At 39.6% G+C, this 27,076-nt stretch overlaps 1 long non-coding RNA gene across 2 annotated transcripts in view; it reads left to right on the top strand.

Annotated features, from left to right (window-relative positions):
* Positions 1–3,770: 3,770 nt before the first annotated feature.
* LOC138743028 (uncharacterized) overlaps positions 3,771–27,076 on the top strand; it is a 66,344-nt gene continuing 43,038 nt past the window's right edge. For both annotated transcript variants that reach the window (XR_011344607.1, XR_011344606.1), the window contains exons 1-2: positions 3,771–3,838; positions 8,108–8,168. This is a non-coding gene — a long non-coding RNA (uncharacterized lncRNA). The remainder of the gene's footprint in view (positions 3,839–8,107; positions 8,169–27,076) is intronic.

The raw sequence follows: 27,076 nt of genomic DNA, 5'->3' as shown, positions 1-27,076 counted from the left end.
AGTAAAGAGAGAAATTTTCAATTAAGATTGAACGTTGGGGCCTTCTGTAGATGATGCCCGACTTATGGAGTCTCTCTAGCTTCTCATTGCTCAAGATTGTAGCATCTAATGTTTCTCTTAGTAAACTACTGAGCCAAGTTGCATGCTTGCCCCATGTGTGAGTATGAGCTACTGAAATAAATGTAAAAAACATGGAAGTGCAGGACAGGTCAGGCAAACGAGGATTTTCAGGTGATCTTTCAACAAAATATAAATTTCTGTGGTAAAGTGTAAAAATCTCACCAGAACCACTGTCTCATCTGTTGAGTATTTCCAGTATCATCCATTTTTATTTAAAATGCATAGCTGCTTCAGTATAGAACAATCTTTAAGATTATTTACATATTTAGCAGGTGTTAAAGTTTAGGTGCAGACATATATTGGTGAATTGGAATCTGCTGGGAGATGTTTGATCGTTAAGTGATGGAAAAAAAAGCATCATAGAGCAGGAGGAAATGAAAGAAATCTATAGTTTTTGTAGCATTATGTCTTGATTCATCATTCTGAATAAGGAAATAAGAATGGGAGGAAGAGAATGGTTAGAAGGATACATGCAAAGGTTTGGAAGAAAACATGCTGGACTCTCAGATCCTTCTTTTTGATTTAATTTGAACCTGGTGATTATTTTCAAAATTAAAATGATCACCAGATTATCTTAGCATTGAACTTCAAAGATGCTCTTGGTGGTTTGCCACGGAATGGTTTCCATTCACTTTCATGCTTTTGTGCTCTGAACAGCAGCATCTCAAGGGACGTGTTAAAGGAACACTGATGATCAGAATGGAATACTTCTTGTACATCTCAACTATAATGTTCCATCAGTTTCATTTATACTAAGTCACGAATGGGACAAGGCAGATTTTAGCTGTCATTTTAAGGTGCAGTTAAAAGCCAACCATCTGCCCTTTTAATTATGATTTATTCAACAGCATTCAGTGCAAGCTAAATCAGATTAAATATTTGTACAGTGGTACAGCTTGATGAATGCTGTGTCAGGAATCCAAGGGCTCCTTAGAAATGTTTAGAGTAAATGGCAAAGGAATTAGGTCTCCAAAATCTGTGATTCTCACATGCACAGTTCAAAAGCCAGTTCCTTCAGGAATGCCTTCAGTGTCTGTTCTTGCTATTTTAATGGTGGCACTTCCTCATTTGTAAAACTTAGCAACTTCTCTCCAAACTTCATGACTGTTTTGCTGAAATCAGACCAAGATTTTTTTCTGGTATACCACCTGCCTTTGTCTCATATTCATCTATCTAATCTTGCAGATCAGAGTGGTTTAGCCTGCTTTAAAGTTCTCCTAGTACCTCAGTGTTTTTAATTTGCATAATTTTTGCTGATATGAATGCTTGTAATTGGTTCCTCCCACTACAATACCATCAAGACATTGGTTTTATTTTTATTGAGTTTAATAAATAAGCATAAATGCAGAATTGATAATTACATAATGATTAATTTGTGTACAAGTAAGCACACATAAAAAAGCCAATGAGAAAAAAATATACAAAACTACATCAATAATTGCTTTTAATATCAAAAAACATTGAATGGAAATGATCTATGCAACCATGTTAAACCCATTTATTGAAATAACTTGAATAAAATAAAGAAAAAGAAAAACTAAATCTAATCTAACCCCTCCCTGTAATCAATATCAACTTTAAAATCAATTTTAAAAAATCAATAATGTGCAATCACTGGTGACCCCAAAAGAACAGTCAAAAGGCAGGCCACGTGAACACAGAATTTTCTCTATTCCATTTCTTGCAGAGTACATTCCTTGGATTTAGTTTGTGTGTTTTTAGGACAAAGATTAACAAGTAAGAAACAAGATTATCGATAGTGGATCTTTATCGAGGTACGGAAAGGTGAATAAAGTTATTTAACCATATATAAAGGATCTTTTTTTTTAAATTTAGACATAGCATGGTAACAGACCCTTTTGGCCCATGAAGCCATGATGCTCAATTACACAAAATACATGTACAACCCCAATACAATTTGAATGGTGGGAAAAAACTGGAGCAACTGGAGGAAACCCACGCAGACGTTGGGAGAACATACAAACTCCTTACATAGCATGGGATTTGAACCCCGGTTCTTTGGCTTGGCTTCGCGGACGAAGATTTATGGAGGGGGTAAATGTCCACGTCAGCTGCAGGCTCGTTTGTGGCTGACAAGTCCGATGCGGGACAGTTGCACTAATTGCTATACTAACTGTGTCACCTACGGTTATTGATGCACCATCAATAACTCCAAAAGACAAAGTTATGTAAAACTGATAGGCTTCTATTCACAATAGAATATAGTCAGGTCCATGCTAATCAACTGACCTAAAATGGGAAAGGGGCTGTGGAACAGTCACCTTTATTCAGAGGAGCCACAGGTACAGTCAGCCAATGGGCGTGCCCAGACTGTTAAATATACAAACAGTTGTTTACCACAGTTATATTCTGCACTGGTCACGTGAGTTAGAATATTAGTTCCACACAAAGCGATCAGGTTCAATGGAGATTAAAATCTAAAATCTGCCACAGATGAGTTTGAGGCCTTATTTAAACTTGAGATTATGGCATTTTGAGGTATTTTGGTGTGCAATGGATCACAAACTCCTTTTGGTGTTCTACTTACTCACCAAAGATGTAAAGCTTATTAAAGCCTGACAGCCAGAATCAGGGATTTGATTAGTCAATATATTACTTTTAATACAACAGGAGGTAGAAAGATTTTGGCTTGTCCCAATAGAATATAGAAATCCATAGTACAGGCCCTTCAGCCCACAGAGTTGTATCAACCCAGTAACCAACTCCAACAACTGCCTACTATTTCAGAACTGCATAATCCTCCATTTTTCTCAGTTGCATATCTAGTAGTCTCATTTAAAAAAACTATTGTACCTGCCTCCACGACCCTTGCCTGCAGTGCATTCCATGTACCCAATACTCTCTGCTGACACGGACCCTTTCACTCCCTCATTCAGATAAGAATCTTTACTGCTGCTGTTATTCTGCTTTTCCAAAACCCTCCCAATCTCCCAACTAACATCAATGGTAAATTCCTCGCTTAGATAGCACGACTAGCATAGCAGTCATGTTGCGCTATTACAGAGCCAGCGACACAGATTTGAATTCAGCCATCTGGGTGAGGTGACCTCACTACGCCGTACAGCCTGGCCCGCCTCTGACCCTGTCATTCCTCCCTGTAAGATTCGCAATAAAGGCTGATAGGAGAGTGGGCGAGGAGAAAGGAGGGAGGGGACAGCAGCAATGAGGGGGAGGAGGGATGGCTAGGAAGGCAAGGAGAGAACTGAAAGATAGGAAGGTGGAGGGGAAAGAAAAGGCAAGCAAGTTTAGTAGAAAGCAGAGAAGTCTATGTTAAAGCCATCTGGCTGAAAAGTGTCCAGACAGAAAATAAGGTGTTCCTGGTTAGGGTGGGATTATACACAAGACCATGCTGACATGTTTATGAACTCCCAGAATGAGATCACCCATAAATTGGAGGAACAACATCCTGTATTCCATCTGGGCACCTCCAGTCAGATGGCATTAACATTCACCTCCATTTTCTGTTAGCCCTCCCCCCATCTCTTCCCTTCCACCTACTCTATTTCTCCTTTCCTCTAGTTCAGTCTCTCCCTCTGCTACTTTTCTCCAACTCTGCATTCACAGAGACACTCCCTCCCTTGATCAATTGTGACATAAGTCACTAATTATTGTCCATCGTAAATTGAGCTTGATGTCATCATGGGGTTAGTTCACTTTGAACCACTGTAGCTCTTTTGGTAAATTGCAATGTCTTCAGGTAAAAGATCATTTACTGTAAAAGGGCTTGATGTTTTGAACTTTGTCAAATGTGTTCAGGGAAGGTTTCTAAATCAATATATAGAGGTACCATCAAGACTTTGCAATTCTGTATCTCCTATGGGGGAGGGGGAAGGAACAGGACAGGTGACAGATGCATATGCAGGGGAACACTTTGGATCCAATTATCATAATACCATTAATTTCAATCATGGATAAGAATAGGTCTGGTCCTCGGGTTGAGATCCTAAATTGGAGAAAGGCCAATTTTGAGGAAACAAGAAAGGATAAAGAGAGCGTAGATTTGGATAAGTTGCTTTCTGGCAAGGATGTGTTCAGTAATTGGAAGGCCTTCAAAGGTGAAATTTTGAGAGTACAGTGTTTGTATGTTCCCGTCATGATCAAAGGCAAATTTAGCAGGAATAGGGATTCTTGGTTTTTGAGGGATATTGGGGATCTGGTTAAGAAGAGGTGGAAAGCAGGTATAGGCAACAAGGAGCAAATGAGGTATTTGTGGAGTATAAAAAATCTTAAGACAGTGGTTCTCAAACTTTTTCCTTCCCCTCACATATCACTTTATGTATTCCCTATGCCATGGGTGCTCTGTGATTAGTAAGGGATTACTTGAGTAGAAAGAAAAAGTTTTAATCGTACCCAATCAACTCATTATGTGCAGAGTTCCATACCTCCAAAAGAAATGAGCCAATGACAATTTTTCTCAAGCAAAATATTTCAGTAACAGTTGGGTCTAGTGCAGTGGTTTTCAACCTTCCCTTCCAACCGACATACCACCTCAAGTAATCCCTTACTAATCACAGAGCAGCCATTGAATAGGGATTACTTACAGTGTTATGTAAGTGGAAAGAAAAAGGTTGAATCCCACTGCATTTAGGGGGAATCTCTCTACACAGAGTAGTTGGAATATGGAATGAGCTGTCAGCTAACGTGGTGAATGCAGGCTCAATGTTAACATTTAACAAAATTTTGGATTAGTACATGGATGGGAGTGGCATGGAGGGTATGAACTGGATGCAGGTCAGTGCGACTAGGCAGAATAATATTTCAGCACAGACTAGAAGGCCCAAAGTCCTGTTTTCTATGTTGCAATATTCTATGGTTTTATAGAATTGCGAATAAAGAACTGGAATAAATTTATGAAAAAGAATAGTATGCAACTTGAAGGGGACCCTGTGAGTGCTTCTGTGCCCATGCACCTGTTATCCGGGTCCATCTTGATGCTAGAGGTTGAAGGTTTTGGAGGTGCTATTAAAGTAACTGAACTTTTCACTCCCTATTCGACTATGTTAATGTTGCGTTGGGGCCTTCCATGGTTGCTGACTGACCTATTGAATCTCTCTAGGTGGCATTTAGATTAACCTCCAGTTTCTCTTAGCCCTCCCCATCTCTCCCCTTCCCTACCCCTCTGTCTCCATTCCTCCAGCTCTGCAATCACAGAGCCCCCCTCTCCCAATTAATCTTCTCCTGTCCTCCTCTCCATGTCCTTTTTGCACCTTTTGTCCATTGCCATGTATTCCTCCCCGTGCCCTTCCTTCCCTTCTCCCCTAGCCTTTTTATTCAGACATCTGCCTGCTTTTTGTTCATACCTTGAAGGAGGACTCAGGCCCGAAACATTGGTTATGTACCTTTGCTGAGTTCCTTTAACTTTTGTGTTTTTACTTCAGATAATTCATTTTCGCTTTTTCAAACCTAGGCAGTTTTTCTGCTCATAATCTGAGATTTTTCTAGCTTCCTTAACAAGTGTTACTTGCATGTCCCACAACCCAGAGTTTACAACTTTTTACACTCCATTTTTTGGTATTCTCAATTTCTAACTGTCCACATCTTGTGGCTTTTGCTTTTCATCTCTCTCTCCAGATTCAGTTTCAATAATAGGTCTCTACCTGAAACATTACTGGAGATGCTGGTTGACTTTTTATTTCTAACATTTTCATTTTTCACGATATAGTTGTCTTTTCACTTTCTCTTTAATGTAAGCAACACAGTTTCTTTGATCATAGAATCAATATAATCTTGTGAATGATTAATAGACATGATAATGTTCATTTACACCCACAATGTAAAATATAAATTGTGTTAACTAGTCTAGTTTCAAAGTGGCTTTTTGTGAGATTGAATATCTCTTAAATGAGTGGTTTTCAACCTAAAAATGGCATTTTAATTCAAACATTGTTATTACCCATGATACAATTGATTGGATTGTCCTAAAATTGCAATTATGAAAGCATAAGATATCCAATCACCAATGTCGTATTATAATTGGGCTTGACAGAATATTTCCTGCTGGCAATGATATCCCTCTTCAAGATTCTCTTCCCAGCCAAATACTGGGCAAGTGACAATATCATAACTTTAAAAAAGCCTAGTTTTTGTTTATGGATTCCAGTTCTATTTTCAGATCTAGAATTTTAATATGAATCAATACAAATTTGTGAAGTACGCAAATATACAGCTTGTATTTTGTTCACTTCCAAAGTATTACTTTGTGGAAACTCTTTCTAACATTGTCAATCTGCAGAGATTGTTATTAAGTACTCTTGCATGAGGTGCTCTTACAGCTGTCCAACACAAATCAACATAAATTGCTAGTTAATATTGAATTTCTGAGGTGAAATGTGAATCCAGCTTGTTACCGATGATCAATTTCACTCAGCTGTGCTATGATAAAAGCATTAAACCATGAAATCTTTTTTCATTTTCTATTAGTAAGACACTGTTCAAGTCTTCATAATATTCTCTTAACAAGTGTAAGACTCTCTGATGAAATCTGATGACAGTTTGAGTGAAATGGTTTAATCTGGCCTTTCAAGGGCACCAACACGAATCAGACTAGAACAAATTTATTCGTAGCTGCTCATCATGAAAAATTGCTGTCAATCGATCCAGATAGCCTCAGAACTCATTTAATTTGTGGCAACAGCAGTAAGCCAATTTACACAGAGAGACGAATTCTGCCAAGAACAAAACCTTGCACCCTTGTTGTGCACTGTCTGAGACATGGACTTTATGTCTTCACCTTCACCATAGGGATGTCCAGTGCATTTGCCCATAAGACAGAGGCAGAATTAGGCCATTTGGCCCAATCGAGTTTGCTCCACAACTCAAATCATGGCTGAATAATTTCTCCTTTCAACCCTTTTCTCCTGCCTTCACCCCAAAACCTTTGATGGTCTTAATAAAGCAACTATCAACCTGAGTTTTAAATACAACTAATGACTTGGTCTCCTCAGATATGTGTGGCAATGAATTCCACAGATTCACCATCTGGCTGAAGCAATTTGTTTATTCCTCTCAATAGCATGCACTCTTATACTGAGCAATTGCATTCAGGAAAAGAGTAGGATGATTTTTTTTGGCAGGGGGGGGGGAAATGTCTGGTACATTACTGATCCTTTACCAATGTAGAAAATTCATAAAAGAGTTCCAGCTATTGTAGGATTTCCTTTTGTGCTATTTTCTTCACATTTCTGTGATGCTCCATGGCATACCTACCAAGTCCCTTCTTCACAAATGGAATAATAAAATTATAAAGTACAAAAGGAACCAATTCAGCCCATTTATACCTATGTGGGCTCTTTTAAAGAGCTGTCTAACTCGTTTCACTGACTTTTTTCTTGCAGACCAGCTAATCTTTCCTTTTTTCTGTTAGCTCCTGAGAAACTTTTGCCTTTTATCTGACCCATTCATTCAGACAGTCTTTCATCCTTGTTACCAGTTCAGTAAATCTTCTTTGAATCCTCTCCAAGGCTTTGACATTCTTCCTAACTCTGAAGACAGACTTGATCACATTTGCGTCTAAGTGATCTAACCATGGTTTATTTATAAAGATGTACAAGTTACTTGTTTTTGTATTCTATTCCTTTACAAATTAAAGAATATAGTGTATTTGTAATAACTTTCCCAACTTGGCAACACACATCCCAAATCATTCATCTTCTGTACATTCATCAAAATTATCCATCTTCACTCCTCAGGCAAAATGAATCATTTCATTTTACTGCATTAAAATTTCATCAACAACCTTTTACTTTCATCAGAAAAGATTTAATTTTGCCTTCTTAAACTTAATTTTAGTACTCCATGTTTTTTTCTATACAGTATTTCTAAATCTGTTAACATCTGAACTCATAAAATAGTCCTGTATGTTCATTTCTTTTCCAGATTCTTATTTACTAACCAACTATAAATAATAGAGGGGATAAGCTCATGATTTGTGAAAAGGATCTAACTTGATGGTTCTTTGTATCTTTAGATGAAACCCTGCAACATTGGGACTTATCTATGAGGCACACTTCCAATTTACCCATCAAGAGGTATTTCAAATAATTCTTTATGGAGTAAACCAAACTGAATGGAATTACTTCCATGTTGTATTGCAGTATTCTGATGACCAACCTACATGTTCCAGAAGAAACAATATTAATTTATAATGGTAACATTTTGAACAACTATTATTAATACTATTTTAAGACAATTATATTTTCATATGCCCATAAGGATTTCATGGAGCAATGATTTAAAAACAACTATCATAACTAACCATTGATAGGAAAAATAGTAAGGAAGAGCAATGTTCTTCCAGATAATTTAGAGCAAGAAGTATTAGCATACTTTCCATCTGTAAGAAAGTGATTTGCAATATATTAGGATTCATTTTTTTAAAAGAGAGAATGTGAAAGGCATGGCAGAGACTGTTATATGTCAAGACCATTTACAGCATACTCTTTCTTTTTTTTTTTTTTTTTTTTTTTTTTTTTTTTTTTTTTAAATTTTTTATTTTTCACACCATAAATCACAATAGCCATGATATACACTTTTTCTTTTCCACACATTTACAGTGACTTTTTCTCCCTCCCCCCTCCCTCCTCCCAAGCCACCCCCCCATCCCTCCCCCCTCTCATCCATTTTAGTTATACAATCTAGGTTGCATTAATTCAGTTAGACAATGTTGTCATTCAACAAAAATACACCAGAAATTCTACTGAGTCCATTTTTTTCTTCTCTTCTCCTTCCATCAACTTAGGTAATGTTTGTTCCCGGTAGGTTTTCGCTATTGTATTTAATGTAAGGCTCCCATACTTGTTCGAATATTTCAATATTATTTCTTAAACTATATGTTATTTTTTCTAATGGAATACATTTATTCATTTCTATATACCATTGTTGTATTTTCAAATTATCTTCCAATTTCCAGGTTGACATAATACATTTTTTTGCTACAGCTAGGGCTATCTTAACAAATCTTTTTTGTGCATCCTCCAAGTCAATTCCAAATTCTTTATTTTTTATGTTACTTAGGAGAAAGATCTCTGGATTCTTTGGTATATTGTTTTCTGTTATTTTATTTAATATCTGATTGAGATCATCCCAAAATTTTTCTACTCTCTCACATGTCCAGATTGCATGAATTGTTGTTCCCCTTTCTTTTTTACATCGAAAACATCTATCAGATACTGTTGGGTCCCATTTATTTAACTTTTGCGGTGTAATGTATAGTCTGTGTAACCAATTATATTGTATCATACGCAGCCTCGTATTTATTGTATTTCTCATCGTTCCAGAGCATAACTTCTCCCATGTTTCCTTTTTTATCTTTATATTTAAATCTTGTTCCCATTTTTGTTTAGTTTTACCATTTGTTTCCTCATTTTCCTTTTCTTGCAGTTTAATATACATATTTTTTATAAATCTTTTGATTAACATTGTATCTGTAATCACATATTCAAGGTTACTTCCCTCTGGTAAACTCAAGTTGCTTCCTAATTTATCTTTCAAGTAGGATCTCAGTTGGTAATATGCCAGCGCTGTATCTCCCGTTATATTGTACTTATCTCTCATTTGTTCAAAGGATAAGAATCTACTTCCTGAAAAACAATTTTCTATTCTTTTAATCCCTTTTTTTTCCCATTTTCTAAAGGCAAGGTTGTCTATTGTAAAAGGGAGTAGCTTATTTTGCGTCAATATTAGTTTTGGTATTTGGTAATTTATTTTATTTCTTTCTACATGTATCTTCTTCCATATATTGAGGAGATGGTGTAATACTGGAGAAGTTCTATGTTGTACCAATTTTTCGTCCCATTTATATAATATGTGTTCAGGTATCTTTTCCCCTATTTTATCTAATTCTAGTCTCGTCCAGTCTGGTTTTTCCCTTGTTTGATAAAAATCTGATAGGTACCTTAATTGTGCGGCTCTATAATAATTTTTGAAGTTTGGCAATTGTAAGCCTCCTTGTTTATACCATTCTGTTAATTTGTCTAGTGCTATCCTCGGTTTCCCCCCTCTCCATAAAAATCTCCTTATTATTTTCTTTAACTCTTTGAAGAATTTTTCTGTCAGTTGTATTGGCAATGCCTGAAATAAGTATAGTATCCTTGGAAAAATGTTCATTTTAATACAGTTTATCCTTCCTATCAGTGTTAGTGGTAGCTCTTTCCAATGCTCTAAATCGTCCTGTAGTTTTTTCATTAGTGGATTGTAATTGAGTTTATATAATTGGCCTAGATTTTTGTTTATTTGCACACCTAGGTATCTTATTGCCTGCGTTTGCCATCTGAATGGGGATTCCTCCTTAAATTTTGAGAAATCCGCGTTATTCATAGGCATTGCTTCACTTTTATTTACGTTTATCTTGTATCCCGACACTTCTCCATATTCCTTCAATTTCTTATATAGTTCTTTTATTGATAGTTCTGGTTCTGTTAAGTACACTATCACATCATCCGCAAACAGACTGATTTTATATTCCCTGTCTTTTATTTTTATTCCTTTTATATTATTATCTCTTCTTATCGATTCTGCTAGTGGTTCTATAGCTAGCGCAAACAATAATGGTGATAGTGGGCATCCCTGCCGCGTTGACCTGCTTAAGTTAAATTGCTTTGATACATGTCCATTTACTGTCACTTTCGCTAACGGTCCCTTATATAATGCTTTAATCCAATTAATATACTTCTCCGGTAAACTGAATTTTTGCAATACTTTGAACAAGTAATTCCATTCTACTCTGTCGAAGGCCTTCTCTGCGTCTAAAGCAACTGCTACTGCCGGTGCTTTATTTCCTTCTACTGCATGAATTAAGTTAATAAATTTACAAATATTGTCTGTTGTGCGTCTTTTTTTGATAAATCCAGTTTGGTCTAAATTTACCATTTTCGGTACCTGTTCTGCTAATCTGTTCGCTAATAGTTTAGCTATTATCTTATAATCTGTGTTTAGCAAAGATATTGGTCTATATGACGCTGGTGAGAGTGGATCTTTCCCTTGTTTTAGTATCACTGTAATTATTGCTGTTTTACATGAATCTGGTAAGTTTTGTGTCTCATCAATCTGGTTGATTACATCCAGGAGGGGCGGTATTATTAGGTCTTTAAATGTTTTGTAGAATTCTATTGGGAGTCCATCCTCTCCTGGTGTCTTATTATTTGGTAAATTTTTTATTATCTCTTGTATTTCTACTGTTCCAAATGGTTCTGTTAATTTATTTTGTTCCTCTATTTGTAGTTTTGGTAGTTCAATTTTAGTCAAAAATTCATCTATTTTCCCTTCTTTCCCTTCGTTTTCGGTTCGGTATAATTGTTCATAGAATTCTCTGAAGTTTTCCTTAATTTCTTTTGGATTATATGTAATTTGTTTGTCTTTTTTCCTTGTTGCCAATACCGTTTTCTTAGTTTGCTCTGTCTTAAGCTGCCATGCTAGGATTTTGTGTGTTTTTTCCCCTAGTTCATAATATTTCTGTTTTGTCTTCATTATATTCTTCTCCACCTTATATGTTTGTAATGTTTCATATTTTATTTTTTTATCCGCCAATTCTCTTCTTTTGGTTGTATCTTCCTTTATTGCTAATTTTTTTTCTATGTTTATTATTTCCCTTTCCAACTGCTCTGTTTCCTGATTATAGTCCTTCTTCATCTTGGTTGCATAACTTATTATTTGCCCTCTAATGAATGCTTTCATTGCGTCCCATAGTATAAACTTATCTTCCACTGATTCCGTATTTACTTCAAAGTACATTTTTAATTGTTTTTCAATAAATTCTCTAAAATCCTGTCTTTTAAGTAGCATGGGGTTTAATCTCCATCTATACATTCTTGGAGGGATGTCTTCTAGCTCTATTGCCAATAACAGGGGTGAGTGGTCCGATAATAGTCTAGCTTTATATTCCGTTTTCCTAACTCTCCCTTGTATGTGGGCTGATAACAGGAATAGGTCTATCCTTGAGTATGTTTTATGTCTAGTCGAGTAGTATGAGTATTCCTTTTCTTTTGGGTTTTGTTTCCTCCATATGTCCACAAGTTTCATTTCTTGCATTGATTTAATTATAAATTTGGTTACTTTGTTCTTCCTGTTAATTTTTTTCCCCGTTTTATCCATATTTGGATCCAAATTCAGATTGAAATCCCCTCCTATTAGTATGTTCCCTTGCGTATTAGCTACCTTCAAAAAGATATCTTGCATAAACTTTTGATCTTCTTCGTTAGGTGAATATATATTAAGTAGATTCCAAAGCTCTGAATATATCTGACATTTTATCATAACATATCTCCCTGCTGGATCTATTATTTCCTCTTCTATTTTAAATGGCACATTTTTGCTAATTAATATAGCCACTCCTCTTGCTTTTGAATTATACGATGCTGCTGTTACATGTCCTACCCAATCTCTCTTTAATTTCTTGTGCTCCAATTCAGTTAAATGTGTTTCTTGGACAAATGCTATATCTATTTTTTCCTTTTTCAGTAAATTTAGTAGTTTCTTCCTTTTAATTTGGTTATGTATTCCATTAATATTTAGAGTCATATAGTTCAGCGTAGCCATTTTATATTTTGTTTATCTTCTCTTTCCGTTTTTCCATCATTACCTTTCCTCCTTTTCCATTTCTGTTTTCTTATTTTCAACTCTTTACCAGACAACATTCCTACAACATCCAACATTTTCCTTATTCTCCTATTTCTATCTTCTTTATCCCCAATCTCCCCTTCCCCTCCTGAGTTGCCCTTTATCCCTTGTCGGACAACCACATCTCCCCTCTCCATTTGGATTTGCGAATCCACTCGCAAGCGTCAACTGATTTTGCAGTGACCGCTCTTTTCCCCCCACCCAGCCCCCCCCAGAAAAGATTTCGTTTTTTATGTCACAAAGGTCACTCTTTTAGTTCCCTCCTTATTCTCTCTATTCCATTACCTTCCCTTATTGATTCTTGTCTATACTTTCTATGTTTTCCTCTAATTACAGATACTTTCACATATGCCCGTTGTCTCTATTCACTCTTATACCTCTTTACCCGCATACATTTCAATCGTGGTCATTTTTACCCTCCTTACCCGTCTTCATCCCTCAGTCTATTTTTGTCTTTACCCACATACATATCAATCGTGATAATTTTTGCTCTCATTACCCGTCTTCATCCCTCAGTCTATTTTTGTAATTGTTCTGCAAATTTTCGTGCTTCTTCTGGATCCGAGAATAGTCTGTTTTGTTGTCCTGGAATAAATATTTTCAATACCGCAGGATGCTTCAGTGTAAATTTATATCCTTTCTTCCATAAAATCGCTTTTGCTGCATTGAACTCTTTTCTCTTCTTTAGGAGTTCAAAGCTTATATCTGGATAAATGAAGATTTTTTGCCCTTTATACTCCAGTGGTTTGTTGCCCTCTCTTACTTTTTCCATTGTCTTCTCCAGCACCTTTTCTCTTGTAGTATATCTTAGGAATTTTACTACAATAGATCTTGGTTTTTGTTGTGGTTGTGGTTTAGGGGCCAATGCTCTATGTGCCCTTTCTATTTCCATTTCTTGCTGTAGTTCTGGACATCCTAGGGCCTTAGGGATCCATTCTTTTATAAACTCCCTCATATTCTTGCCTTCTACATCTTCCTTAAGGCCCACTATCTTTATGTTATTTCTTCTGTTATAATTTTCCATTATATCTATTTTTTGGGCTAGTAATTCTTGTGTCTCTTTAGTTTTTTTATTAGATTCCTCCAATTTCTTTTTTAAGTCTTCTACCTCCATTTCTGCTGCTATTGCCCGTTCTTCCATCTTGTCCATTTTTTTCCCCATTTCTGTTAAGGTCATATCCATTTTATTTATTTTCTTTTCTGTGTTGTTTATTCTTCTTCTTAAATCATTGAATTCCTGTGTTTGCCATTCTTTAAATGACTCCATGTATCCTCTAACAAGAGCAAGTACCTCCTTTACCTTGCCTATCTTTTCTACTTCTATTTCCCTGTACTCTTCCTCTTCCTCTTCTTCTTCCTCTAGGTTGACCATCTGTTGTTTCTTTGCTGCCCTTTCCTCCTCTTCTTTCTTGTTTCCATTGTCTTCTGTGGTGTCTTCTTGCTGCAGGTGTTCTGCAGCTGTCGTTGCCGGCTGTGGAGATCGACTCCCCAGCTGGTCCCCCCTCCCGTCGGTGTGTTTTTTTGTATGCGCATCGCGCATGCGCGAGGAGTCGCGCATGCGCGGTTGCGCACTTTTACTCGGCTCTGTGAGCCATTGTTGTAGTTCTCTTTCTACCGACCTGAGGTAGTGGGGTCTTCTCTCCACAGCGGGCCTCTTCGGACAGGTAAGGCCTTCACCTTTTTCCTCCGTTGTCTTCTCTTCCTCTCTTCTTTCCGTTGATTTTGATTTTTCTCCTTTTGTCTCCATCTTCTTTCCACCTTTATATTCACTTTTCTTTAACTTGTATTTCTGTGCCTTTGTATTTTCTCTCGTTTTTCCCGACTTTTCTGGAGAGGGCTGGAGTTCACCGTCCGGCCACTACTCCATCACGTGACTCCTTACAGCATACTCTTTCAATGTGATGAGGAGACAAAAGTGATTTTTCAGTTAAAAAAGCAGCCTCTCTTATTCAACCATTGGGTGATTCCTTTCTGGATTTGTGCTAGGTTTTTGGCATTGAAGCATGCGGCCACATGTGGCAGCAGACATTCATATTATTTGCAACAGTATAGTGCTATTGGTAATGCATCTCTATCGACGACCACTGCCTTAATTCGCACTCTCATTCCTGGGAATGAATTCTGAGCGCTAATTGAATGATGGTGATGGAATGCAAATCTGTACAGGAATTTAAAATCCAAGAATTATCCACATTAGGCATGCCAACTTCATTCCATTATTTTGAGACAGTCTTAAACAAAGATTACCCAAGTAAACCACAGTTGGTTTTCTGGTTTATGAAGAGTTGGGTAATGGCCTCAATGTTCTGTTCACTTTATCATGTCATCTTTTCATGCACAAAAAAAAAATCAATTATTTGCTTTTATATTTACCTGCTGGTCTATAACCTCCATCTGTCCTTTTCCCTTGCTCAACATTATCTACTTTGCTCCAAGTTGTAGCACCAGTAATAAGAGATTGATATTACCAGTAGACATCAGTTAGCCTTTGACAATCTTGTTAACCAACCTCCAGTTCCCAGTTCATTACATTTTTTTGCAAAAAAAAGAGTTGGAATGAACTATGCCACCAATAAGTTTCTGTTATACAGAAAATTTTAAATTTAACAAAATAACTTGTAGAGTTGAAAGCTAGGAATAAAGGTTAACCCAGCAGCTCCCTACATCCATCATGGTCATGAGCCCAAGAAAGAGTTCAATAAATAAGTGAATATTTAGAGAAATTGTCTTCTTGAGATGGTTTCAGATCCCAATGATAGAATGTTCATTTCTGGATGGAATGGCCTGATGATTATACTTCTCTTGGAAAGTGACATTAGTGCTGTGGTGAAAGCTTTAATCTAAGGTGATTCAAGGTTCCTTTATTGTCATCTTATAGAAGGGAACATGTAATATGACACAGAATCGTCTTCTGCCAGCCATAAGGCAGACAAAGACACCATTAGTGTTGCCCTGTACTCCTTAATATGGTAGAGAAGAGAAAGTTAAATGGAAAAGTAGAAAACAAATGTTTATAGAAATGGGAAGGCCACATCAAAACAGAGAGAGAAAAGCAACATTTTCAAATTGATGAGGGTACACATGTTAAACATCCAAGGCATTTATAACTTCCTTTCCCCCCCCCCCCCAATTCAAACCATATAATTTATAGCCAAGGTTTACTCAAAGGGGGACCAACATAATACACAAATCATTTGTAACGAAGCTAAATCATTAAGTGTTGCTCTTAACTCAAGACATTTGGTTTTGGAGATTTCCCTCCAATCTATACAATGCATTCGTGTAAATATATCTTCAACATTAAGGAATGTTTTAATATGTAATGTGATAGGTAGACAGTGGAGTAAACGCAAGGCTGTACAAAATCTGTGGCTTGTGTTTCAGTGCATCAAGTGTTTAGGTTTCCATATTCTCAATATCACAAATTATCTGTTAATACATTTCATCAAACTACACTTTTACCTGTGCATACCTGCGGGTAAAATAAATAGAAGAGCTGTTGCTATCTCTTCAATTAAGTTTCTGCCTAATCTTTTCCTCTGCCATTGATTGATTTCAGTACAAGAGTGCTACTTTCCTTTATTGAGCAAAACTATTTTCTCCCCGTTCACAAGCATGTCTGTCCGGCCTAATTATTTATCTGGTAATATGAAATTTCAGGGAGGCTGATTAACTATTCAGCATCTCTTCCAGCTCAAAGGAAAAGGGAAGACACTCCACCTATTTGCTATAGATTTTACCTCCCAAGACCGATCCCTTGCGTGCTCCCCATTCATCCTACCATGATCAGTCGATGAGGTTGGTTGCTACTACAGTCTATAGTCAATAAAAGCCTCAGTTTCACAACTTCAGTCTTTTATGGTAATTGATGGTGCATCAATTTTATTGACTACAATTTTTCCAAGAAAAAAGCAATACATGAAACCCGAGAGACTGAACATAGACCCTCAATCGTCTGATGCCCGAACGCGTTTGAACTCTGGCTATGCTGCTTTGAGGACTTCCTGACAGTGACCACAAACATTGCTAACACAGACTAGGACAGGCTGAAGCTCCGATTTTCACGAGTTGGATCCTTGGTCTTCCCAATGATCAATGATGCCAAATTGTATGCAGAGGCAATGGGTATACTGAAGGTCCAGTATAGCAGAAGGGAAAACGAGGTCTACACAAGGTAACTCCTGGCCACCAAGAAGCAGCGACCCGGCGAGTCGAGCACCGAGTACCTTCGGGCCCTCTGCACGCTGCCCTGAATGCAGACGACCTCATCCAGGATGCTTATGTGGCCAGCATCCGCTCCGGATACATAAGACAATGACTCCTGGAACAGAAGTTATTCGACCTGCAAAAGGCGGTAGAATTAACAGAGATGTTGGAAGTGACCCTCTCAAACTCAGTCAACTACTTGGCTGCCACAGTGGCCACTACCTTGAGACGGGGAAGGGGAACATTGTCCCGCACCGAGAGTGACTAGTCACAGGTATCATCACACTCCTCTAGCAACCTGACCTCGGCCACCATGGTGGGTGATTGCCCCAAATGCTACTTCTGCAGGCAGGGCAAGCATCCAGGGAAATGGTGCCCTACCAAGGAGGTAGTATGTGCAAGTTTCAGAAAAATGGGGCATTACATAAAAGTCTTCCAGTCTAACCCGCCTCATGAAATCTAGCAGCCCCACGCGTGGACAGCAAGATCAGTGTTATCTCCTCTGTGGACCCGCGACACCATGTGCGAGAAATGGGGCCACCATTTTTGACCACATGGCCAGCATCATCTTCACGGGTCTGCAGCCCCTTGGGGGAAACAGCGAAGGCAGCCAACTTGGGCCCCTCATCACACTCAGACAGTAAATCTAACACTAGCATCCATCACCCTGAACCAAAAGGGACCACATGAGCTCGCCAGGTCTACGATGGACATCCAGGTAAACTGGCACATAATGAACTATTGGTTTGATAGCGGGAGTACAGAAAGCTTTATTCACCCTGATACCTCAAGGTGTGGCCAGTCAACCACAAGATATTACTCACATCCAAACCCCAATTAGCAGATGTCCACAGATCCAGTATGGTGACTTTGATCATTGGAGGTACAGTTTACAAATACTTCAGGCTCCTTGTCATGCCGCAGCTCTGCTCCCCCTTGCTGCTGGGGCTGGACTTCCATTGCCAACTTAAGAGCATGACATTGGCATTCGATAGGCCCCTTTCCCCCTACCCCCACAGTTGGCAACAAATAGTTCCGAGACGGCCCTCTGAGCACAACATGTGGGGTCTCAACTCTCAAGCTCAACCCTCCAGCAATGATTTCGAACCTCACCCCAACTGTAAGCCAGTGGCCACCAGGAGCAGATAATACTGAGCCGCAAACAAAATATTCATCAAGTTGAAGGTTCAGCGCTGATTGGGCAGGAGCATCAGAGGCCAGCAATAGCCATAGTAAAGAATGGGGTAAAGAGCAGAATGGTCACAGATTATAGCCAGCAATAGCCCTGGAGGGCCCAGATGGTCATAGTAAAGAATGGAGTAAAGAGCAGAATGGTCATAGATTATAGCCAGCAATAGCCCTGGAGGGCCCAGGTGGTCATAGTAAAGAATGGGGTAAAGAGCAGAATGGTCATAGATTATAGCCAGCAATAGCCCTGGAGGGCCTAGGTGGTCATAGTAAAGAATGGGGTAAAGAGTAGAATGGTCATAGATTATAGCCAGCAATAGCCCTGGAGGGCCCAGGTGGTCATAGTAAAGAATGGAGTAAAGAGCAGAATGGTCATATATTATTGCCAGATTATAGCCCTGGAGGGCCCACGTGGTCATAGAAAAGAATGGGGTAAAGAGCAGAATGGTCATAGATTATAGCCAGACCATCAAATGGTCAAAGTGTACCTCCTTTCTCATATATCCGATATAGTTAATCAGATTGAACAATATCGAGAATTGTCCATGATCAACCTCGTCAATCTATCACCAGCTCCTGAACAGCCTGGAGGACCAGTATTATACTGCATGTGAGGCAGATGGTCATCTCTACCACTTCCTCCGGGTCCCCTTTGGTGTCACCAACAGGGTCTCTGTTTTCCAGCTGGAAATGGACTGCATGGTGGACCCCTATTAACTGCAAGGCACTTTCCAATACCTTGACAATGTGGCCATCTGCAGCCATGACCTGCAAGATCATGACGTCAACCTTCAAAAATTCCTCCAAGCCATCCATGAAGCTCCTGGTCCTGACTAGCCATTCTTGGCTGCGTGGTTGAAAACTGCATTATTGGACCTGACCCTGCCTGTATGCACCATCTACTGGAACTACATATTCCCCACACCCTCAGAGCCTTAAAGAGATGCCTGGGTTTCTTCTCATACTATGCAGACAAGGCTCACCCATTAGTCAAAGCCATGTCTTTTCCCCTGTTAGCTCAGGCCAGTGCAGCTTTCAGCCGTATCAAGGATGACATCGCCAATATGCCGATGCTTGTGATAAGTCCATGCTATTCCAGGTAGAGTGCAATGCATTTGACTTTGCCATGGCTGTCACACTTGAGCAAGCAGGCAGACCTGTCGCCGCCTTCTCCTACACCCTCCAAAGCCCAGAAATCTGTCACTCCTCAGTTGAAAAGGAGGCCCAGATATTGTGGAGGTAGAACGCTACTGGACGCACTACATCACTGACAAATGATTCACCTTCCTCACAGACAAGCAGGCGGTCACCTTCATGTTCAATAATAAGCAGAGGGGCAAAAATGAAGAATGTTAAAATCCACAGGTGGAGAATTGAACTGTCTACCTATGATTAGAATACCCAATACCTTCCTGGCAAACTTAACAAGCCCTCTCATGCCCCTGCAGGACTTGTGCCAGTATCCAAATAGACAGATTGCAAACCCTCCACAACAACCACTGCCACCCCAGAACAATTAGGTTCTTCCAGTTCATTGAAGTCCAGAACCTACCATACTCCATTGAAGAAGTTAGAACAATTACTAAAAACTGCCAGGTCTGCATCAAGTGCAAACTGTACTGTACTTCTACTGCTCTGACAAGATATGAGATCAAAGCTACCTACCCCTTCAAGCACCTGAACAACGACTTCAAAGGGTCTCTCCCTTCCTCAAATCAGAATGCCTACTTCACCATCGTCGATGACTACTCACACTTCCATTTCACCATCCCCTACCCAGACATGACCATGATCACCGTCATTAAAGCCCCCCACAAGGTCTTCACTCTTTTCGGGTACCCCTGCTTCATCCACAGCAACCAGGGGACCTCATTTGTGAGCGACGAGCTGCTGCAGTACCTGCTAGCCAGGGGCATCGCCACAAGCAGGACCACTAGCTGCAATCCCAGAAGGAATGGGCAGGTGGAAAGGGAGAATGCCATGTCTGGAAAACCATCCTCCTAGCACTGAAGTCATGCGGCCTCTAGTTTCCCACTGGCAAGAGGCTCTCTGAGACGTGCTCCACTTCATAAGGTCGCTTATATACGGCCACTAACATTACACCTCATGAATGAACGCTTGCCTTCCCCAGGCAGTATACGTCAGGGACTACACTGCCTGCCTGGCTGACCTTTCCTAGACTGCTCTGGAAGCACACTAGGCAATCTAAGACTGACCCATTAGTCGAGAGGCCCCACCTCCTCCACATAAATCCCCTTTATGCCAATGTGCCCTTCCCTGAAAGGTTCATGGACACTGTCTTGATCTGGGATTTGGCAACCCTCCAACCACCAAGATATTCTCCCCCACTGCTATCTTGGGGGTCCCCAAACCTGCAGATGACCACACTCCACCCCCTGCAACTGCTGTCACCTATGATGCACCAGTGCTGCACCCCCTCTTCCCTTCACCTATCCCTTCCCCCAGGCGAACTGTAACCGGTGATGACAGACTGACCCCACAGGCTGCTCAGTACACCACAGCTGCGTCTCAACCATTACCATGGCATTTGCTGCGACAGGAGACCTGTAAAATATGTATATATTTGTTTCATTTCTTTCCTCACCCTGCAGGACTCTTATTAAAAAGGAGGGGTGAATGTGGTAAACCATGTACTGTGATTGGCTACTGTTTGCTGGACGCACCAGCAGAGACCAATCTGACCCATAATTCATTGCTGCTCCAGTCTATAGTCAATAAAAGCCTATCAGCTTCACAACTTCAGTCTTTTGTGGTAATTGATGGTGCATCACTTATACAATAAAACCCCTGGTATTCAGTGCCTATGGGGATTAGTAAATGCTGGGTAAGTGCATTTTCTAGCTGCTTGAGACTTACTCTTACCACGCCCAACTAAAATTTATCTACTGCCTCATGATCTGCTTATTTATGGTCACCAGACAAGTCTAATATTTGGATTTTTTTTTTTGCCAGTTGCTTGAGGCTGTGGTTTGCTCAATTTCTGGAAACAAAGGATTTTACTGTATTTTACTGCCATGATATAATGGCACCCAGCAATCAATACAGAACAAGTTACTGCACCATGTAACAAGTGTCTATGAGGTGAAATTCTTTACCATTGCTCACTATCAGGGAGTCAAGTATCTTTTCTGACTTGTTGCTGAGTATCACCTATGGTGTACTTTCTTTTTGTTCAAGATGCTTGAAGAATATTGACTGAATGTTCCCTCTGCTATCATTCTGAAAGAATCCATTTCCATATAATTGCCATTATTTCCATTTGAAGGTCATAACCAAGTAGAATGTTTGTTTGATCAATAATCATTGACATGGTTCATAATAACTTCAGTCATATTGTTATCCATCTTTGATCAGTGCTTTTAGTATTTTTTTCCTGACTATTGTCTTAATTGTTGAAATGGACATTCACTGATGTCAGCACTAAATTTTAATGCCTTCTCATCGCAAGTTAGTTAATTCCATAAATTATTTACAAAGCATTAAGTTTAATCTTTAGAGTTGCAGAGCTTTTTATCTTTTTAAAGGATTTCAGTGAAATATATGAAATAGAAATTATTTTGCTCCAAACACCATCGCTTGATTTGTGATCCGATTTAAAAGAAAACACCTTTTGTAATTCAGCAAGTGGTGCATCCATAAGAACACTATTAAATTAATAGCACTTCTCCAGCGTCAGAGCTCCAGATCTCATCTGGAGGTGCACAAAGCATTGTTGCGAATAGTTTCCCCCCCCCCCCCCAGAGAGTGGTAAAGAAAGTGGCAAGAGAGAGGAGAAGTGTATCTCTAACTTAAAAGAACAACTAGAAATATTCATAGATGAGATCAATTCAAGGACCAATTACTGTGTCTTATGTTAGAAAGTCTATGAAGAAAGTAGGTTAAGCACCAAGATTTATCTCCAAAGAGTCACAATTGGATATTATTCCTTACTTGTACTGGACCTTTGGTTATAGGACCTTGGAATAGTCCAGATATTCTGGATGCCATATTAAAAAAAATGTACTGTGGAAGCAATGGAGAAGGTGCAGAAAATATTTGCAAACCTATTACTGAAAGGCTGAGGCTGCATGCATCAGGAAACAAACATGGTGGTATCTTTTTTCCTGCATAAAGATGGCCAAAGGGGGTTCATTAACGTTTCTGCAAAGTTTTGGCAGGGCATGCATAAAAAATGCATGACGGGCAGTACGTTTACTGTGGAAGGTGGTACGGTTAGTTTAGAGGGCAGACAGCATAGCGGTTAGCCAAATGCTTTTCCAGTGCTAGCGATCCAATGCTGTGTGTAAGGATCTCCTCATATCCTCTTAAGTTTCCTCTGGGTGTTCTAGTTTCCTCCCACCGTCTAAAAACTCAGGGTTTGTAAAATAATTAGTTTATTTAAAAAAAGCACTGCTATTACAGCAAAATTGCTGTTGGTGCAAAATTAGGAGAGTGGGAGACATAACGCTGCTCTGAAGAGTTTAAATGCCTGGTCCAAATGTCAGCAGCTACATACAGGATTTAAACGGCCTTTTAAAGGAGCCAATAGCATTTAGAAGAAAAACCCTGCAACTGCAGAGATCTGTGCCCAAAATGGCAGCAGCTGTGCTCAGCAGCAATAGGTTCCAGTCTCTGAGAACAGTGGACCAGTGCTGTGAACCAGAAACAGAAAGACCCATCCCTCTCTTCCCCCCACCCCCGCCATCATGGGGAAGGAGAAGCAGAGGTCTGAGGGAATCATAGTACCATAAAGCCATGGAACATTACAGTACAGAAGCAGGACCATTTGACCCTTTTAGTCTGTGCCGATCCAATTTTTTTGCTTGGTCCCACTGACCTGCAACCAGTCCATACCCCTACATCTCTCCCATCCACGTACCAGTGCAAATGTTAAAATTGAGCCTGCATTCACCATTTCAGCTGGGTGTTGTACAGTGCTACCACACTGTGTGAAGAAGTGTCCCCTCATGTTCTACCTAAACTTTTCCCCTTTCACTCTTAACCCATGTCCTGTGATTTGTATCTCATCTACCAGTGGAAAAAGCCTATCAACATTTACTCTGTCTATCCCCTTCATAATTTTAATACCTCTCAAATCTCCCCTCATTTTACACTCCAGGGAATAAAGTCCTATCCTGTTTAACCTTTCCCTGTAACTCAGTACCTCAAGTCCAGGCAACATCCTAATAAATCTTCTCTGCACTCTTTCTATCTTATTGATAATTTTCCTGTGTTTAGATGACCAAAACTACTCACCATACTCCAACTTTTTCTCACCAATATATTATTTAACATTAACATCAAATCCCAACTCCTGTACTCAATACTTTGACTTATGAAGGCAAATATGCCAAAAGATCCCTTAACAACCCTATCTACTAGTGACACCACTTTCAGGGAATTATGTACCTGTATTCACAGATCCCTCTGTTCTACCACACTCCTCAGTACCTACCATTTACCATACATGTCCTTTCTTAGTTTGTCCTTCCAAAATGCAACATCTCACACTTGTCTGCATTAAATTCCATCTGCTATTTTCCAGCTGGTCCAGATTGCTCTGCATACTTTAAAAACCTTTGCTGTACACAATACCTCCAATCTTCATGTCATCTGAAAACTTGCTGATCCAATTTACCACATTATCATCCAGATCATTGATATAGATGTCAAAGAACAATGGTCCCAGCACTGATCCCTGAGGCACACCAATAGTCGCAGGCCTCCAGTCTGAGAAGCAATCATCAACCACTACTCTCTGGCTTTTCCCGTCCAGCCATTGTTGAATCCAGTTCACTACTTCTCTATGAATACCTTGCGCTGAACCTTCCTGGCTAATCTCCCATCAGGGACTTAGTCAAAGGCCTTACTAAAGCCCATGTAGACAACATCCACAGCCTTTCCTTTGTCAAGATTCCTGGAAACCTCAAAAACTCTAAGAGTGGTTAAACAGGATCTACCACGTTCAAAGCCACATTGACTAATCCTAATCAGTCCATGGCTTTCCAAATAATTGTATATCCAATCTCTTAGCACACATTCCAATAAGTTACCTACTACTGATGATAGGATTACTGGCCTATAATTTCTAGGGTTACCTAGAGCCTTTTTCAAACAACAGAATATAAACTACCCTCCAATCTTCTGGCACCACACCAGTGGCTAGGGACAATTTAAGTGTTTCTGCCAGTACCCCTGCAATTTCTACATTAGCTTCCCTCAAGGTCTGAGGGAATATCTTGTCAAGCCCTGGGGATTTATCCACCCTTATTTGCTTTAAGACGGCAAACACTTCCTCCTCTTTAATCTGTATAGGCTCCATGACCGCACTGCTTGTTTTCCTCACTTCCCACAACTCTGTGCCTTTCCTGAGTGAATACTGATGGAAAAAAATTTTTAAGACCTCTCCCATCTCTTTTGGCTCCATACAAAGGCAACCACGCTGATCTTCAAGCAGACCAATTTTGTCTTTACTATCCTTTTGCTCTTAATATACCTGTAGAAACCCTTAGGATTTTCCTTTACATTGTCTGCCAAAGTAACCTTATGTCTTCTTTTAACCTTCCTGATTTCTTTCTTGAGCTTTTTATTGCATTTTTATAATCTAAGTTCCTAATTTGTTTGCACATTGTCTATACCTGTTACACACTGCTTTTTTCTTCTAAACCAGATCCCCAATATTCCTCAAAAAACAAGTTTCCCTATGCCTTCTAACCCCTCCTTCTATCCTGACAGGAACCTACCAACTCTATTCTCTCAACATTTCACCTTTCAAGGACCTCCACTTACCTCGCACATCCTTGCCTGAAATTAATATATCAAAATCCACGCATTCTAGATCTTTCTCATTTCTTTATAATTGGCCTTTCTCCAATTTAGAATCTTGGCCCTAGGCCCAGACTGATCGTTCTCCATAATCAACTTGAAACTAATGGCATTATTATTACTGATTACCATTATTATCACCCAAAATGTTCCCCTACACATACTTCTATCACCTGTCCTCTCTTGTTCTCTAAAAGGAGATTGAGTATTGCACTCTCTCTCCAGTTGGTATCTCAATATATTTATCTAGAAAACTTTAGTGAATACATTTGACAAACTCCAAGCCAGCTAGCCCTTTTACAGCATGGAATATGTGGAAAGTTAAAATCCCCTACTATCACAACCATACGTTTCCTGAAGCTGCCTGCTCTCTGTACAGATTTGTTCCTCCAATTCTCGTTGAATATTGGGCGGTCTATAATACAACCCCACGAGTGTAGTCATACTTTATCCATTCCTCAACTCCACCCATATAACCTCAGTAAATGAGCCCCCTGGTCTGTCCTGCCTGAGCACAACTGTGATATTTTCTCTGATGAGCAGTGCCATTGATCCCCCTTTCATACCCCACCCCCGGCTCTAGCACGACTAAAGCAACAGAAGCCCGGATCATGGAGCTACCAGCCCTGCCCCTCCTGCAGCCAAGTTTCACAAATGGCCACAATATCATAATTTCACATACTAATCCATGCTTTAATCTGGTCTCCATTTCCTACAATACTCTTTGCATTGAAATAGATGCACTTGAGAACATTTCCACCACATTTAACCCATTGACTTCTAATGGTGCATGCAATTTTAACATAACCTTTTCTCTCCTCCACTTTATCTGGCACTCTGGTTCCCTTTCTCCTACAAATCTAATTTAAACCCACTGGAGCAGCACTAGCAAACCTTCCTGCAAGGATATTAATTCCCTCCCAGTTCAGATGCAAACCGTCCCCTCGGAATATGTCCCACCTTCCCTGTAGGAGAGCCAAATGATCCAGAAACTTGCACCCATGTCTTTAGCCACATGTGCTGCATTATCCTCCCATTTGTAACTCACTAGAACGTGACGTGGGTAGCAATCTGGAGATCACTACCCTGGAGATCTTGTCCTTCAACCTAGCACCCAACTCCTTGAACATTCTTTGCAGGACCTCCTCACCCTTCTTACCCATATCATCCTTCCTACTCTTGTCATTGGTTCCTACATGTACCATGACATCTGGCTGCATATCCTCCATCCTAAGAATGGCATGAACTCAATCAGAGATATCTCAGAAATTCTGGAAGAGGATTGACTGGGACATAAATATATTGGGAAGAATAATCTTTGCTTGTGTCATATATCCCACATATTCCTATATGTTAAATGAGTGAGGTAACTTGTGTCTGGGGAGCCAGGAGGGCATCCAAGGTAACAGCCAGATCTAACTGAAATAGAGAGCAATGTAAAAGCATAATGACATCACTTTACTTAGCAAGGCATATGTCAATGTCCTACATAGTATGCAAGTCCAGAAGGTCAGATTGCATTGGAATCCAGGGTGCCCTGGCAATTCAGATATAAAATTGGCTTGATAGTAGAGGTTTGTCCCTCATGTTGGAGCCTGTGATGTACCATATGAACACCTCGGATGACAACATAACCAGCATGCTTACCGTACTAAGTTTAGGTTTGGGTTTTGAGCTCAGGGAAGATTATTTCAGATTACAACAGTATCTAAAAGAACTTGAAGAGTGACAGATAGAATTTAACTCAAACAAATGGAAAGTGTTGTGCTTTGGGAGCTATATCAGGGCAGAAGTTGCACAGTAAATGAGTAACATGGACAATGTTGGAGAACATTGAGGGTACATGTACATAATTTCACAGAAGTGGTGACAAAGATATGTAACAGCACTAATTTATCACAGCTTACAAACAAGAATGCACTCACTTGTTTCTTTCAGCACACTATGAAGTCGACTTGCTTTATTATTCACTAGACAACTCTCCAAAGACTACCCAGCTAAACACCTCTGACCTTCTCATTGGCTCACTGCCCCACTCTCCTCCTCCTGCATCTGACATCCATCACCCATATACTGACGCTTAACACGCGGTGCATGCGCGCTA

The sequence above is a fragment of the Narcine bancroftii genome, chromosome 9 (genome assembly GCF_036971445.1).
Source record: "Narcine bancroftii isolate sNarBan1 chromosome 9, sNarBan1.hap1, whole genome shotgun sequence".
Taxonomy (NCBI): Eukaryota; Metazoa; Chordata; class Chondrichthyes; order Torpediniformes; family Narcinidae; genus Narcine; species Narcine bancroftii.
Note: the sequence above shows the minus strand (reverse complement) of the source record. Positions and strands in the feature narration are given on the sequence as shown.